At 44.7% G+C, this 18,697-nt stretch overlaps 1 long non-coding RNA gene across 1 annotated transcript; it reads right to left on the minus strand.

Moving 5' to 3' along the window:
- Positions 1–2,873: 2,873 nt before the first annotated feature.
- On the minus strand, positions 2,874–18,124 carry LOC144680273 (uncharacterized). The gene is made up of 2 exons (XR_013576514.1): positions 17,879–18,124; positions 2,874–3,102 (listed from the first exon to the last, which is right to left on the minus strand). It is a non-coding gene; the product is annotated as an uncharacterized LOC144680273 (long non-coding RNA).
- Between the last annotated feature and the right edge of the window lie 573 nt (positions 18,125–18,697).

Here is an 18,697-nt window from a genome sequence, read left to right on the forward strand (position 1 = left end):
GCCATCGGCTGCAAGGGGACCTGTATCAATCGTACAACAGAGGGTTTGTACATGTGCAGGGACAGTAACAATCAGATGTGGCCTGAAATGTGCCCGTACTTTCATGCAGCTATGCTGCCGTGTTCACCTCTGAGATGGTCCTGTGAAATTGTTTGGAGGTAAACCTCTCCCACCAGCATTTCATGCAGCATTATCTCAACTCCAGCAGCAAACAAAGATGATACCAATGTTCTCAATGTTTGCAGGCCAAGGACTGCTCCAGTGAAGACATGGCCCTGAAAGCCAAGAGGAGTTCAGTGACCTGTCACTGGAATGCCTTTTGAAGGCCCACCATGATGTCCTCCGCCCCGCTCTGGCCGCAGGAGGTCCATCAATCTCACCACTCCAGCTTGGGAGGCAGTGGCAGTGGTGGTCAGTGCCAAAGCTGCACAGAAGAGGTTGGCCATCCAGTGCAGAAAGAGGATGAATGATCTCACCAGTGGCTTCAGGGTAAGGCAACCATCTCATCACTCTAAACTCACAAGCCAATCACACATTCACTGGCATCTCACTCACTGCCAGCTCAAGGGACATCACCACTCACTCTCTCACACACACCCTCACATCTCCTCTGGAGACTGCCTCCTCAGCCCTCATCACCTTGAGGCCACTTGCATAGATCAACATGTGCCCCCACACACATCCTGGGCTAACCCCTTCCCCTCACCCTGCAGTTTGTTCCCTTGCCCGAGGCCACTTTTACCCCTGCAACCATTGAAAAGTCACCCCCACCTTATGGCTGGTCTGGTAGGTAGAGACCTGCCTGTGAGCCCCCCTCAACATGATGTGGTGCCGCCTACAAAGCTTGGCACTGAAGACCATGAGTGCTGCCTGAAGCAAGGTAGGCAAAGAAACTTTGAAGTCCTGAGCAATGTACAGCTCACCAGGTGCACATCGCTTATGTACGGCTGTGAAACACATCAGCGTGATTGTATGTCGATGTGCCCGGATGATCCAGTGTGGGGGCGATGATTCCAGCGAGCGGGGCTTATAATGAAATACAGATGTATTAAAATGGCGTTCCTGATGTCTGGGAGCAGGAAATGGGCCCACCAATGATGAGTAGAGCGGACGATTGCAAACTGGTTTCATGACATCATGAAACTGATTTTTGGCCTTCCCACCATTTTGTCTGCTCACGCCCACCATGACGCTTGATGCCAATGGGGATAGAAAATTCTGCCCAGTGACTCTGAAGCCATCAGATTGTTATTAAAATCCAACTGGTTTCCTTAGGGTAGAAAACCTGTTATCCTTACCTGGTTTGTTTATGTGTGACTCCAGTCCCACACTGGCATGTGTTGTGATATACCTTTAAGGGATATCAGCATGACATCACATGGAGGGAAATCTGTCATGTGATCTAGTCTTAGTTCCACTTTTGCTTTGGGCAGAGCACATGCACACAGCTCTGATGCCTTCAATCTTTATACCTATGGGCAGAATTTTGTCCTTGACGTACGGGATCAGCGGGGCCGATCAAGAAGCCGACCGCCGCAATCAACAGCACACCGTGATTTCATGCTGGGCGGGCTAATTAAGGCCTGCCCAGCATGATAAGCGAGCAGCAGCGCTCAGCACTGCCTGCGCGGGCAGGGAGAGGAAGGCGAGCAGGCCTAGCACGAACTTCGCACATGCATGTGAGAGAGCGCTGAATAACCTCCCTGAGTCACGGAGCTGCCTCAGGGAGATGAAGAAGACATTGAAAAAATTGATAAAGCACAGAAAAACGTAGTGAAACATGTCCCCTCATGTGACTCTGTCACATGAACAGGGACATGTGTTTAATTAAAAAATAAAGTTTTTATTTTGTTTGTATTTGCTTTTGGAAACCTCATCCCGCCCGTGGATGAGGTTTCCAAAAAAATGCGAAGGCCGCTTGGCCTTTTCACAGTGAAAAATTAACGACAATTGATAACTTAATGACTTTAATAGGCCTTTTAATTGTTGGCGGGCGCAGTGCCAGCTCTGGTGCGCGCCCGCCGACTGAACTACCGTGTGACTGCACGATGACGTTGGCACGCTCGTCCGATGTCATCACGTGTCATTTCACACTCGGTCGGGTCGGGCGAGCTAAAAATTCTGGCCTGTGTATAACCGTTCTCATGTACCTAGTCTTTATAAATGAACCCACAATGTGTTTACCCCATCCATTGTGAGCAATTGGTGTCTTGTACAATAAATAATTCCAAGGCATTATATCATTATAACAACACGACAACATGGTTGACTCTGAATTACTCTCTGTTGTAGCTGAGCAAACTAATCAGTTGTATCAAATTGAAGAAACCAGGAATGACATACAGGAGGTTCGAATTACATCAATGCAGTTGAGTGGAAAATCACAAACAGAAATAATTTGTTAGAACAAGGCTAAACCCCGCTCCCAATCAACACTTGGAAACTAGCATTGCCAAAGGAACATTTACCTTTACCAACGTTCTCACTCCACTTTGATTCCTTTGAATTAGACATTAGACTCCTGAGCACTCAAACATTGAGCACATGGTGTATTTCTGGGGAGAAAGGGAATCAGGAAATGTATTCTAAAAGTAAATAGGATGAGGAGTTGAGCTCTGGAAAAATAGATTTTTTGTGGGGAGCCTTAGATGTTCCTAAAAATTCTCATCTCTTTGTCTATTACTTGACTTATTGCATGTGTCAGGGTCCTCTCAAGTCTTTGTACCTTGTACATTTGCACCTGTGCTTTATGTGAATGGATTGTTACCTTTTACACAGGGGAAGTATTATAAATGCTTTACTTTCAATATTAACCTTGGTTAAGTGAATAGCTTTAGTTTGTTCTGTTTCCTTAGCACATGTACACATTATGATTTAAAGATAACAGATTTTATTTTATCCAGCTGTGTTTGTAAATTTAATAATGTAGGCAGTTTAACAAATGTCTAGTGTCAAGGTTCCAACAGACTTGAAGCATCCGTGACGATGTTGAAGAAAACCATGTTTTCTTTTGTTGGCTCATCTGATCTTGTTAGAGAAATATCAGCAATTAAATTATAAGATTGCGGCTTTGTTGAAACTTCAGTTAGAAGGAATGGTAGCCTGAAAATACGAAACAGAAAAAAAAAACAAGAACAGGATCAGCACAAAAGGAACAATATTGTGCACCATTATCAATAAACTGCATAGAATACATCAAATGTACACGGAGACGAAAGTAATATCACGCACCTCGCAATAGTTATCAACATTCCCAACCATCCCAATCACACATTACGAACGCTGCCGGGTCCTGTCCAGACATGGCTCGGGGTCAGTTTTTCAACTCTGCATTGATGGCAGTGGACATTGCTTGCTGTCAGGGAAAAGATGATAATGAACAAAGTTACCCAATACCAGCTGGTACTTGGAAAAGTTAGTCTGCAATTTTACCAGAAATATAATTCTCTGAAAACTGCATTATCTTCCTGTTTTTAAAATACTGATATGTAAAATATTGGGCATGGAGAGAAGGAAAAGAAGAAGGATTTGCTAATGTCAGGGATACGCTTGCACAATCTTCTCCCTCAACTCAGAAGCAAGTTAGAAAGGATGATATTCTCAGCTAGTCAGACCTAATGGGTGAAATTGTCCCAGATTTGCACTAGCTGCGGCAGCGGGCGTGAAAAAAGTCATTTTACCCACCGGCTGCAATGGCAAGTTTTCACGCTGTATTGTCCCATTTCCAGTGCGTCCCACCTCATTAATAACGCGTCCATAGGAAACAGGCCAGATTGCTGGCCAGGCATCCTCAGAATCTCCAGCCCCGCTGTCACCTTAGGCCTTCAATTATCCAGGCGCCATATTTAAAGGACACCCCTGCACAGAGCTAGCTCTCTCTAAGGGATTGAAAGCTGCTGGAAAGCCATGGCTGCCAAAGGGAGGAAACACGCTGCCCCAAATTTAGCGACATCTCCCTCGAATGCCAACTGGATGCAGTGGAGGCCCATCATGAAGTCCTCTACCCCAGGCTCTGGGCAAAGACAAGGAAGCAAGGTCACCAATTCATCATGAGAAGCGGCGGCAGCAGTGGGGGTCATCGCCAACGCCCTGCAAAAGAGCCACCTAGTGCCAAAAAAGGTTGAATGATCTCCATTCCGCCAGGGTGAGTCACTCTTCTCATTACTCTCAACTCACACACTCACAAGCCCACCACACATCCACAGGGATCTCACTCACTGCCAGTTCAAGGGACATCACCATTCAGTCTCACGCACACACCTTCATCTGCCCTGTGGATTGTGTCCTCATCCTGTTCATGGCACCACTCACCACCTCCATATGCCAGGCATACTAATCATCTGGCCTGGCAAGCATCCTGCTTACACTTTCTCCATCTCCATTCGTATAGGACAAACTGGCACACGACAGCAGGGAGGGTTCACAGACCGGTGGAGGAATGCCTGGAATCAAGGCCCTCATGGACTTTGAAAATAGGGCCATCCAGCTGGCCGGCGAGGATCTGGACCATTCCTGTGCTGACGGTGAGGTCGGCGCTGCTCTACTGAGCGAGCACCCAGCGGCGCAACATCCATCAGACAACCATGCTGTGCGTGATGTGTCCTGTTTCACAGGCCACTGCCATGCACTAATTATCTCCCCTTGCTTTCGCAGGCACATCTGGGAAACAGAAGGAGCCAATGACCCAGGGCCTCCAATCAAGCCCCGAAAAAACCTCTGAAGAGGAATCTGAAGGCACCTTCCCTGAAGTCCCATCACAGCGCTCACCCACACCCTCCACCAGCGCACAGACACACTCCTCGGTGGGCCCTAGCTTTGGAGTAGCCTCTGGATCTCAATCTCATGAGCACATCTCACTGTCTGATCCACAGCAGGCGACGGCAGGGACTTCCCTGGTTGTCCGCACTCGGAGGACTGCTGGAGGCAAGAAATCTGCTGAGTCCAAGTCAGATGACAAGCCCCTGGACTCGGTCATGTCACGGTTGCTGGAGCTGCAAAGGCAAGCTCGGGAACATCTGGAAGGGATGTCCGCTGCACTCCTCAGATTGCAAGGCACACTGGATTAGTCCGTCCGCCTTCAGGCTGAGGTGATAGCGCTGGCATGCCAACACACTGTGGCCAACACTGGTAGGATGGATGCTGCCATGGCCAGAACACCGGTCCTGCATTGCTGCACGGGTTGAACTCCATCGCTGACGTCATAATTGGCCTCCAACAGTGTCAACGCGAGAGGGGTGTGGGGCAGGTTAATCTCACTCCAGCTTCCCCTTCTCCTCAAGGAGTCAGACAGGGGTCTTTGGGCATCCATAGGGAAGAGGATCAGCAGGTGCACACCCCGGGGCCATCCATCCAGGTGACTCCAGGAATATCCGGCCGATCCAAATCCCCTCTTCCTGTGACTCCTGTAGCTGAAGCTCAATAGGCCAAGGAGGGTGCAGCTGGCCCACATCAGGACACCCAAAGCAGGCCGGGGCCCTCCAGGTCTCGGCCCTCCAGAGGATGCCCGCCAAGGCCATCACAGACAGGGCGTAGCAGTCAACAGGCTGCTTCCACCTCCGCTTTGGATGTTGGGGGAGCACCAAGACGTAGTAGCAGAGTTAGGAAGGTTAAGAAGATGTAGTTACACAGTCTGAGCACGGGTGTTAATCACTTGTATTTAATATTCACTATTGCAAATAAACTCCCAAGAATGTTTCCTTGCCTATGGCTCCTTGTTATGATGAACAGTGTTTGTGTCACTCAAATTGAAACCTTGGTTCCTGCACAAGATAAAGGCAGGTGTCTCAGTCCAGGGCCTCTTCCCTGTGCAGTGTGTAACCTTCAGACCAAAGTGAGATCCGGCTTCACACTCACTGGACACATTAGTGATGCCTGCACCTCGATGGTGCTTGTCATTGCTGCCAGAATGTAGTGGGCAGGAATCACAGAGTTCTCTCATTCTCTCTGTGAGCTCTCAACGGCTTTAAGGTGGGGCTGACCCCCATCTCTTCAGCATCTGTGACCAGTGATGCTGTGATCCTGAAGGGGTCAGGTACTGAAGGCTGATAAAGGATCAGTTGCACGTTAAAGTTTCACAGCTGCGTTTCCATGATATGACCTTGGTCACAGAGTGCAAGCGAGCTGCCCTCAGCCAGCCAGGAGTCAGACATTCTCAAAGGCCATATGATGATCTCTAGAGTGTCCTTACTGCATGTCGTCATCGTCTTCCTGGAATCTAGCGACTATTAGGGCCTCCGCTGCGTCTCCATGAGCCTGAGCACTGAGGGTATGTGCGCTGCCATCAGCCACACAGGAGCCAAACGTTAACAGATGCAAGGTGAGGATGTCACTACTGTGCCCACAGCATCTTATCATCATCCTCCATGAATCTTGCAGCTATGAGGGCCTCCCAAGCACGCCTGCCTCGTGTGGCCAGTGCGAGGGCCTCATCGCTGGCATCCTCGCCTTCGGGGACCTCATCATTGTCATCCCCTTCGACATCCTCCTCATCGGAGGAGACATGCAGCTCTTCCATCTCCTCCTCAGCCAGGTCCTCCCACTATTGCAACGCCAGGTTGTAAAGGGCACAGCTAGTGACGATGATTCGCGACACCCTCTGGGGCCTGTATTGCAGTGGCTCCACTGGACCTGTCGAGGCACCAGAACCTCATTTTCAAAATGCCTATCGTTTGTTCCACCAAAGCCCAGGTCATGGCATAAAACCAATTTTTGCCCACACATATCCCCCCCCGCCCCTGCCATGATGCCCAACACCAACAAGACTGGACAATTCCACCCAATGTTAATTTATGAGCAATGCTGAATCTATGTAAGAGTATGATATATTTTGTCCTGTGTATAATGTTAAAGAAAGGTTATATAAATCTCTTGTCATTATAAGCAAATGACCATTAATTACACAATTTTGTTCCCCTATAAACATGGAAAAACACATCCTCCAATGGGTGAGTTATGACACCTGAAGCAATGCATCTGCATTCTGATCATCTCACCCACCCAATCTTCAAAGTCACAAATGGCCTCTGCAATCAGTTTTTCCCTCTGTGCCCAAAATACACATGGTTCTTATGGAGCTATGAAGCGCACAATATTATTGCTTTCCTTTGTTCATCAAACCCCCCTTGTCAACATAGCAGCATACATTTTGCAGCAGCCTTCTGCTGGAGTAGCACTCTCTGTAAATCATCTTGTCAGACAAATAAGCCTGTCCTTGTGCTTAATGGTTTATCCACAAGGGGTATAGTCCGCTCCCAAAGAAAAGAAGCCCAAATATCCCAACGTTTGACTAATTTGTCCCTGATGGATCTCAATAACTTTTCACCCATGGACTGCATATCATGGGCTAATGTACTGGCCTGCAGTTTTGAATGCGGAATCTATACCAGATACCTTACACCTCTCCATCCCACTACCGGAGGTAAGTAGTAAGAGGCTTCTCTACACTGTTCATGTGTTCAATTGGCTTCTTCTTATCCACAAGAATTAAGTATTCTGACCCAAAGGACACTAGCATGATGACACTTCACTTTGCATCTATTACTTCTTCACTCTCCTTCACTCTGAAATCACTACTTGCCTTTCACTACTTTCTACCCTCTCCTCATCCTTGTCCCTCTGCACTATCTAGGACTTATTTTTGCCCTTCCACATTTGTAACTATTGAAATGTTTGTATTGGTTGCTTTGATGTACTGTGCTGCTTTGATTTTGGTTGTGCCTCACTGTGTCCTACAAACGTAATGTAGAGAGAACAACTTGTACATTTATGATTGTGCTCACCATTATCCTTGTGAGTAATGACTTGGAAAACAATGTCCTCCATGTCAATCTATTCAGATATTCGTGGCTTCACAATTCTGGGAGATGTTACATGAATTTGGAACATATCCAATGTGGTGCATCTCATTCCCATCTTTGCAACATGACTGGCTTTCAATGCCTCTATGTTGATACAGGACAACATCCTTGAACTTATACACCACCTTTATCTGACACTGAGTTAACATTATGGACAGGGTTCATTCAGAAAAATTAATCTAATTCTGAATAAGCTTTCCTGTACTTCAATGGTATGCACAATGCATTATTTTCATTTAAAAAAACGGTAATAATAGATTACATAATCATGTCTATATATCCTGCACAAGTTGAGCCTACAATGATAATGTTCGCAAAATGACAGATCAATAACGTGAATAAATTGCATAATAATATTGTAGTTTCAACTCTACATCAGAACGGTTTAACCTCTAATCATGGCACTGCTCCTTTACATCCTTTCGTGTTCCCCCCACCCTTCTGTCCTCTCTAGTTTCATAAGCTGTTCCTAGTGTTGATACGCCCAGTAATTCATAATCAGATAGCTTGGACTCAAACTCGTTTAGTGGACGTTACTCCAAATTCAAACCCCGCTCTCAGGAATTAAATAGTGCACCATTTTGCTTCACTACTCACTTTCATTTTTTTCATTTTGTGTCCAGCCATCCACTTCACTGTTGTAAAGATGCCCTCTGCATCGGTACCCTTTTAGAAACAAGGAGCCCCCCCAAACTATCACGGGGGCAACTTTTGTCCACTGAGTTTTGATGTGAGCTTAAAAATAATTCGCTCAGGTGAAAAAGAGGTCCAGAGATCTTTGAACGTCCAAGCATCATTTAATGATGTTAGCTGACTTTCCCCGTGTTTCTGGTGTGAAGTGGTGCAGATTTGCATTGCTTGGAGACCAGGTAAGTCTGAGGGATTGGCTTCCCAACCATCTTGGGTGAGTTCCCTCAATTGGTGGCGTGGGATGGCGAGAGTACAGCAAGGGAGTCTTCAAATTTCTTTGTGGGGCTTGGAGGAGCATTGGTTCCCTTCCTGGAACCACAAGATATTTTATTTTACAAGCTGCAAGTTAGCTTTATGGGCCTCTTCTGACCTGATCCTGTTCCACCCTAGTTTGGCCAGGCGGGACGCCGACTGCCATTTCCTGCTCAAGCCTCCAAGGAAATGTTGTAGCCAGGTCTCAGTGACACCATGCCAAAAAAAGGACCCTGCCAAATTTGGGCTGGTGTCCATCCTTGCCTCCTGCAGTGGGTCAGCAGGTCAGGCCCCTGTGGTTTCGGGATGACTCAGTCACCTGAGGGACTTGAACTGTGCAGTCACCTGGCAGAAACCAAATGGTTAGCATTGAAATCAATCCCAGGTCAACAGAAAACTGATCACCAGTTCCATGTGATATTTTGTACCGCAAATCTACTACAATTGCCAAACCCTGTAAGCACTGCAAACATTATCGTAAAAAACTTGCTGGGAGGAGTCACTGATGTTGGCTGATGAGGGGATTAACATTAACACAAACACAATCATTAAAGGGAATTTCACATTCAGTGGAGCAAAACTTTCAACATAAAATTCTCCCGATGTATCTCCCCTGAGAAGGGCCAGTTACTTTTTGGAAGGCAAACCCCTTGAAGACCCACCATATATTTCCCACGAGGAAGACAGTGCAAAAATATGCTTCCAATGGATCTTACCCTGTATGTCCATCGTTCGGTTGAATGGGCAACAGTTTTCCTATTTCTGGAAACCAATCCAGGCATCCACTGGAGATCAAAGGCTCAGTCCTGGAAGTACACATCAAAGGCTCTGCCTGTCTGGGAGCCAGTCAGTGCTGAGCCTTTTGGCGTGTATCTGAGTGCCAGTATCAGCATCCAGGAATGAGAAGGAAGATGATCCCAACCCAGTTCATGGAAGTCATAAATATTCTACATGCTTGCCACAAAATTATGCTTCTGGCTTTTACAGCATTAATGTCACTTTATTTGAACAAATTAATTCTACACTTTTTTAACATAAAACAGTCAGCTAGAGAGGGGAATATGTCCACTTATTCATCTTAAACTTTGTCTCTTCTGACTGGGAGACAGCACAAGCCGCTTTCATGTCGCTTAAATGTAAATCATTCTTCTGAGGGAGGAAATGTCATAAATAGTCTTATTAACAGATCCTACAGGAGAAGTCCTCTGAAAATCATCTTACTTTTAACTCATCGAGCTTCAGTGTCCATTTAATTACACTACACTCATAGGACTCACCAACATCCCCACTCATTTTAAACTCAAAAGTTCAAAAATTCAACACAAATTCAACAGGCAGATCTTACTCTTAATATCAGAATTATTAATCAGAATTATTCATTAACTGTTTTGTTTTCACGATACTATAATACTAAGCTAATGAGATTTGTTCTTTAATGTATTCATGTGGAGTAATAACATTGATTTCAGACAAACGCGTAAATTATCTTCACATTCATTTTGTGAAATTCTTTGATTTCTGTTTACATTCATTATTTATAAAACCCAAACAACTGGGGGAAGGAGATGGTTGAATAATACACCCGAATCCATCAACAATTGGCATTGAAGCTTGATATGTGGAAGTTTGGTGAAAAATAGCAGGCTTAGCCTTCATGATGAAATACTTAAATTTTAAAAAAAGCCATTAGAACATCTGTCACACATTGGACTTGTAATGGGTTATGTAACCGAAAACTACTGTTGGAAGCCAAATCACATTAAGTGCTCAGTCATGAGTTTAAGTATTTAATTATTTTAATTTAATTCACCTAGTTATATATCTACTGGTGTGTTTATGAAATGTTTACTTATCTGTGCAGTTTTGATTACATATTGGCAAACCAAACTACATTCACTCACAACTGCATTAACAAAGAGTTTGCTATCCTCTATTTGTTAAAAGCATTAAGTGATCTCCATGTGGCAAAGTTACCAGCTCATGCATTGCAATGGCTTCTCTTGGAACATAACCTTTAGTGTGTGATGAGTATCCATCAATGGCCCTCACTTTTTCTTCAGCTAAATGCTGCCCCTTAACAACATCCTCCATAGACATGGGTCCAAAATTTGAATTGGATTAAAGTTGGGGCTATCAGTAATGACTATGATTAAGCAGTAAATATGGCAGCAACTTCTGGGAACTGGACATATACAGTTAAATGCATAAATCAAGGGATTGCTGTCCGAGTTGCCCTACTTGTCCATAAACTTCACTACATTGGTGAGTCACCAGGAGACTCAACATTAAAACAGATGAAGGTCATATACTTCCTACACGTACCCTCTGGACATACCAGATAAAGTTAGGGGCAGTCCATTCAAATCTAAGTGAACAGTGTGCTACGTCTTAATTACTACCAAACAATCTTTCTGACTCTGAAAATTTAATTTTGCAAGTGTGGCATTTCATCCCTTCGAATATAATTTTAGAGTTTTTTTTGTCTCTTTTATCTCTCACTCTTGATCCCTACTTTCTTCCCCTCTCTTTGCTGTTTGTACATGATTTTGCGTTGAAGTAAATATTCTAATTTGTACTTCCTGGTTTTGACTCTGCATGGCTCAGTGAGATTTTCAATATGATTGGTCAAATGGCCACATTGTTGCTTGTCCTGTTCACCTATGTAACAGGTGTTGGGTGCTGTGTTGGAAATAATCCATAAAGACCATAATTCCTGCTCAAAAGCCCACAGAAGGCCTGTGGGCACCTGTAAATGAAATGGACAGTGAGCACTGTTCCTTTGCTACTGACCACACAGTCTAGGTCAGGGAGTTTCCACCATGCCTCAGCAAAAGTTAACATGGTACAGCAGGTTATTCTTCAAGAACATTCATCCCCATAGGGATTTCATATACACACTGATGACAGCCACCTGCCTCTCTTGGCCACACCAGTGCTTATAATTTTCTAATGAGCAGTAATTTCTTCTAGCTAAAAGTTGGGTAAGCAGAAGTCATCACTTCCAGCACTCGCCACAAACTCCATATCCTCAATCCATATACCTGGCCACTTTCTCAGAATGAACCAGACTGTTCACAAACCCAGTACCCCATTTGACCCCAAACAAAGCTTGACTCCACTTCCTCTCCATGACCAAGCCAACCTACTTTTACCTCTGGGAAAAAAAATTGCCGCACCTTTACGCAGCGTTAAATTTAGATTCGACTAAGACAGTGGCTGATTTTAACTAGTTATGTCTGGTGGAATCTGGGTGCTACAGAGTTAAAATTGTAGTGGTGGACTTCTCACTTTGATTCACACCCACTGGCATTCTCCTTCTGGTATTTTTGTGGGTGCCCATTTTAATTAAGAAACAGCCTCACAAATGCATGCAAATTGTGGCCCCCATGATGTACCTCAGACCATCCTGCCACCTCCCCAGCTAACTGGATGAAGCACCATTCAGTGAAAGCTGGAGGTGCAGCAGAAAAACCCAGACAAGTGACAAATTATTTCTTGTAAGGTGCTGCGAAGCAGGTGGTGACACTCTGAGCTGCAAAAAATAATGCGGGAGCACCCCCTTGTCTACATGGCAACCCCAACCTCCCAGACCTGCCTTATTTCCTGGTTGGCAACATCAAGTGGCCCAGGGTTGGTGAGCTGAACCGCGCCACCCATTAGACGTATGACCTTGTCACGTGTATATCAATCCTGTTATCTGCCCACTTGATAGTTGAAATCCAGCCAAACAACTAGCCCTAGTAGCCCTATTATGGTTGATTATAACTCAGATTAGTTATTCAAGATTGGTATATAATGTTATTCTATCAGATGCAGTAACATGTGATTTCTGCAAAGGAAAAGATCAAAGTTTGCGGGTGACCTGAAACTGGGAAATGTTGCAAACTGTGGGGAAGATAGCAACGGACTGCAGGAGTATGTTAAGTGGGCAGATGCATGACAAATTAAATTTAGCACAGAGAAGTGATCAGTGAATCATTTTGGTAGGAAGAATGATAAGAGGCAATTTAAAAACAGGGCACAGTTTTAAAGGTGATGCTGGAAGAGATACCTGGGGCTATGTACACAAGCCTCCTCGATCCCCTTCTGAGTCGCGGTGTCTGCGGTGACTTCTCCCAGAATGCTTTAGTCACTTCTCACTACTGCCCTCTGTTGGATGCTCTTCCTCCTGTTGAGCACAGGAGTCCTTCTCCTCGATCCCCTTCTGAGTCGTGGTGTCTGTGGTGACTTTTCCCAGAATGCTTTGTCGCTTCTCACTACTGCCCTCTGTTGGATCTTGTTCTTCATCAGAGGTACTAGGTAGAACTATATAACCTGTTCCTATGTTGTAGTGAAGGGGCAGCAGGGAACTGCAGCTGAAGTGAGTGAAGTGCAAGGCAGGTGAACTGACTTTGAAGAAGTTGGTAATCACCTGTCAAGCACTGAAAGCACTTTCTTAGGAAAAGCACTGCGAGTACCAGCCTTTCACATGGGCATGGCTGCAGCCAATCAATTTTGCTGTTCGAAGGCTTCTCCGGCCTGCCAGTTTCACCGAAGAAGCTCTCGTCACTGTGCTGGCACCTGATTGACCCTGGTGAGTTCCGCACAGCTCGGGAAACCCGTGTACTAGCCGTTAAAGCCAGAATACTGGTTTAATCCACAGTTACTTGGGGATTTAAATATTAAAATTACTTGCCACGGGGGCTTCCCACCTGTCTACAAATGCACCCACATTAAACTCAGAAGTGCATGGGATCAGGTCCTCAACCCAATGCTACTGTGCAGTGCTTTAACCCCAGCCCACACCTGGACCCACTCGTTCCCTTTGCAGTTAAAATCCTGCTTATTGTGTCCAATTCTGGGCACCTCACACTTTCAGAAGCCATGTCAAGGCCTTAGACAGGAGCTTTACTAGAATGGTATCAGTGTTGAAAGATTTCAGTTACATGGCGAGGTCATAGAGCAGAGAAGGTTAAGGAAGATTTGGTATAGGTGTTCAAAATCTTGAAGAGTTTTGATAGAGTTAATAAGGATCAGTAGCAGAAGGATCAGTGAACAGGAAAACAACAGATTGAAGGGTCAGAATTTTTTGGTCAGCATGCGGGTGCGTGCCCGACCTGACCAGAGGTGAAATTGCGCGAGATGATGCTGGGCGAGCATCCCGACATCATCCCACGCTCACGCAATATTTCGGTCGATGGGCATGTGCAAAAGTCGGAAGTATGCCCGCCGACAATTAAGAGACCTATTAAGGTCATTAAAATTGTAACTGTCTGCGATTTTTTTATGGTCCATCCAACTGTTAATTGGCCAGCCAGTGTGAATGCACGGTCAGGGGCTGATCGCTGTCAGCAGTCCATTTCCCAGCTGATCCTGGGCCCGCCGATCGCGCCCGCTCGCCAACCTAAAAGTCCTCCCCAAGACAATAGACGAAAGTACCTGAGGCGACTTGAGGAAACATTTTTATTGAGTGAGTTATTATGATCTGGAATGCACTGGCTGAAAGAGTGGTAGAAACAGATTTAATAATAACTTTCAAAAAAGAATTGAATAAATACTTGACTGGCAAAATGTGTAGCTGTATAGGAAAAAGAGAGGGGAGTGGGACTAATTGGATAACTTTTTCCAAAGAGGTAGGACAGGAATGTTGAGCCAGATGGTCTCCTTCTGTACTATTTAATCCTACAATCCTATGATCGTTATGTTCATGAACAAGACAAAATGGATGTTCAAAGCTAGTGTTCCCAAGGAAAAGACCTTGTAGAAAAATCTCCAAGAAGAATTCTACAGTACAAGTTATTTATATTGAATATCCATATCATTTTATATTATCCTTCATTCTCCTTTTTCTTCATCAGGGAATCATAATTCTAAATGGCTAATGATTATTATGCACGTGACTGATTTAAAGTAACTCTGAATGCTGCAATGTTACAAGCAGCTATTAAACAGAATGCAAATGCGCAGAAAGGAGTCACAGATGAAAACTGCTCCATTACAGTAGTGTCTCTTGATCTCCAGGCAAATGTCAAAACATGCTGTGTCGCAACAGGCAAACTACTGAGAGAGACCTAATGAACAGAGACGTTTCTTCTGTCTTTTCGAAGGCCATGCAGTCATCATGCTCTATCTCCGCCGTCTAATATTCAGAACTCTTTTCAACTCAGTGTGAAATTTTGCAAGATAAAGAAGGTAGTATGGCTTTTTATGTACTGTTATTTAGTATTTAGCTTAACAGCTGGCTTCTTTTCTCCTTGACTTAGTCAAAAAGTTATGAGTTATTCCCAACTATCGAGCCAATGGTTGTGTTATTATATTCTTCTATAGGATGTGAGTAGTAAATCATTTTTATTGTCTAAATTGGCAGCAAAATTAAAGATGCATTTTAACCCTAAAGTATTTGTTGAGGCGTTACATATTGTCGGACAATAGAGTGAGATGAAGCAAAGTTCCTTACTACCTTTTCTTCATCTATTTACAGGAGATAAATATCATTAATCAACACAATCAATTTTTTTGGTTGTATATGGCGGATTTTGTTTCTGATCGACATACTCCTATCTGTTACTAATGATCATGCCTATAAAACATTATTGAGACAGGGTGCTTAATTAATACCTTTAAATCCAGCTCCCATTAGGAGCCCAGTTTAAAAATCATCACTGCTGTGCAGGTTTCCCAGGGTGTTCGGGAAACTGAGCAGCAAACTGGGGGCACAATCTGCTCACTACATAAGGTAAGTGCCTTTCTCAGCACTATTTGTGAATCAGGGGAACAGGTTTGCTGCTTTCAAGGCCCTCAAGGAAACCTTCAGCTTTCCCCCTCCATTTCACAGTCTCCATCCATCCTTCATATTGTGGCTGCTCTCCTCATTCTCGACTGGAGGCCTACCCGCCTCGCAGATTCCCACCCTTTCCACCTCCCCATAAATATTGGGACCAGGACCTGAAGGGTTCTCAGAATTCCCACATTTTTCATATCATCAACAAAGATATGACTTTTGGACTTTTAAACTGTCGATTAAATGTAAAACCCTGCAGACAGGAGGCTGGGCCCATGAAGGCCTGGGGCTGGACATGCCCGGGCTTATTGAGTACAGCGTGGATTGTTTAGCCTGAAACCAGACAACGAGAGGAGACAGAATACACATTCTTCCTTTTAATACAATCAACCCAGAGAAAGACTTCACCTCACACGAAACTGAAGCCCATCAAAAATCTTGCATAAATAATCGCTACTAACTACTAAGGCAGGAAGGCACAATCAATTCAATTATGCGAACCCATCAATGCTCCACACATACAATGGCTTTCAGTTCAAAACTAGTTACTAGGCAGGAAGACAAGGATAAACATCATGCAAGCCCATTAAAAACAACAAGACTACAATCACCTAAGGAAGCCCACCAAAATCAAAGAAAGAACTAACCTTGATTTGGATTGAGATAAGAAATTGGAAAGACAGTATAACTGGGCAGTCAGTTACGAGGGAGAGAGGGAAACCAGCTGGCAGGCAGTGAGCAGTTGGGAGCGGTTGAAACAGAGTTTAAGCAAGAAGATCTGGAGGTTTGCAGGCCCGCAGGCAACATCACGGCGAGGGGCACGGTATGGCAGGCTCAACCGAAGACAACAAGGCCGCAACCGCAGCCCTCCACGAAGATCGACCACCCACAACCGCACCCTCCACCCAACTGAAGAACCTTCGCAGATTCCACAGACCAGGACCGTGTGGGGACGCAGGCCCCAGAGGACACAAAGAGCGTACCCCAAAACTGCAACCGGCTTACCTGGCTGGATTTTGAACTGTCAAGGAACCCTGGTTGGTGAGCATGATCCCTGACCTCTCCTAGTTCAATTTAGTTAGGTTTTGGGGGTGGGACAAGGGTAAGGGGATTAGTAGCGTGATTTTCCCTCGTTATGCCGTGTGTTCCCCTTTCTTAACTAAGTGTACTTTGTAGGTTTGTAGGATTACACTGAGATTATAATGTTATAAATTCATTTGTGACTTCAATAAAGCCAGTTTTTTCTTGCACCAAATCCAGTTGTCTGCTGCACTTTGTCACAACCTCCAAATAAGTCCAAGGTCTAGAACCCAGGGAGTGGGAGCGATTCAGACCGCTCAGAAGTCAGTTTTGAAAGCTGACACACACTACCACCCCTTACAGATCTCTGATCCTCCTGAAATGATATATGTCTGGTGTCAGGGGGAAAACTGGACACTGCCATTTTCCTCTGCTTTGCTGCTAAGTAGCAGCTGAAAATTGGTTCCAATTGATAGGAGAAATGGTACTCATTCTTTGCACCATCCTGCTTCTGGATAGCATTGCATCCAACCTTTTATGATGTCTGTATCGGACCGTGCCTCAAAAGTGATCTGCATATGAATGTAAGGTGGCTTCACACTCTGATTTCTTCCAATATCAGCAGGTACAAATCAGGGGCAAAGTGCTTCCATAAAAATCTGCCACCACTGATTCTTGAGCTGTTGTGCAGATGCTATGAATCTCAAGGAGTGGGTTGTTATTGTCGAGATAGCTTTTAAAAAATTTTTGTGTGTAAATTAGTTTCATGCTGCTTCAGCATTTGTCACAGAATGCTGTGAATGTTTTACAGTTAGTGATGGAAACTGTGCTCGGTACTTTCTTCCTCTTCCCCACCTCCCCCTCCCTTATTCAAATGCTGACAAAGGGACACAATCTAAGGTCTCTTTGACAGCGGCTGAAGTCACTCACTTGTCCCGAGATGCTTGAACAATGTAAGAACCTTTGCCCCCCCTGACCTTATCTCTGCTCCCAGCCACTTGGAATGAAAAGGAAAGCTATAGCCAAACCAGCATTCCATCAATCTTTCTACCTACCCTCGTATTTCCTTTTCCTCAACCTACTGCTTGGACCATGCTGCCACACACAGACTAGCTCTCTCCAAGGCAGGCTCCAGAGGTGCCCAGGTTAATGCCTAGGATGCAGCTGCTGTGGTTACTCCAACACAAATTAATTCCTTGAGAACAGAGCATTTACAGCTTCTGGCATATACTCATTATTTAAAAAAAAAACTTAACATGATTCATTGGACAGTGTTGATCTTATAATCTTACCCCATCACCTGAAAAACAAATCTCTTTGGCTAACCCATGTTGCTTTAGTTGTACTTGCTCCTTTAATGGTGCCATCCAGGGCCAGCAGGCTCCAAGACATCCTTCCCTCCTCATGGTAATGGCCAATAGTGTGCCCTGAGAGTGCCTCATTAGGCCTGAGAGCAAGCTTGGGCACTGAACTCGGGTTTCAGTAGAGGACATTTCTGCTGCACACTATACTATTTGCTCGTGAACAATTCTGGATAAGTAGATCCTCTCTCTGTTGGAGTTGGCGCCGAAACAAACTGACAAATGCCCAGATTTACGTACATCGCAGTTTTAGAAACTCAGAGAGTTACAAGCAAATTAGCTACGCATGAATGTTACACAATGTACCGTCAATGGGATTTTAAATATGTAAACATTGGGAAAACAATGTTGCAACAAGACTGGAATGATTATTTTTTCTGCATTTTTGTGAGATGTTATTTGCGGCCCAGCCAGATTTTCATCTATTGCGACAGAGTCTGTGCCTAAGACAATGGATGAAACATCAGGCATTCAAAAAATGATGGATAGTATTTAAAGGTAATCATTTTTTTATGGTTTGATTTAAGCACCTTGAGGTACTCTTTACTTGGAAGTTGCTTATAAGCAAACCTCAGCAATAAATTTAATTTGGCTTGCCAACTAACACAGGACTCTCGCAGTTCAGATGGCCCTTTGCTTCCTCGGCTTGCATTGTAAACAACCTTTATCCTATTCCATTTTCTTTTGTGGTCTTGTTTTGTTGCACGTCTATATCATGGTCAACTGTTCGGTTATTTTGCAAAAATTATTGGACTGCT

The sequence above is a fragment of the Cetorhinus maximus genome, chromosome 5 (genome assembly GCF_964194155.1).
Source record: "Cetorhinus maximus chromosome 5, sCetMax3.hap1.1, whole genome shotgun sequence".
Classification (NCBI taxonomy): domain Eukaryota; kingdom Metazoa; phylum Chordata; class Chondrichthyes; order Lamniformes; family Cetorhinidae; genus Cetorhinus; species Cetorhinus maximus.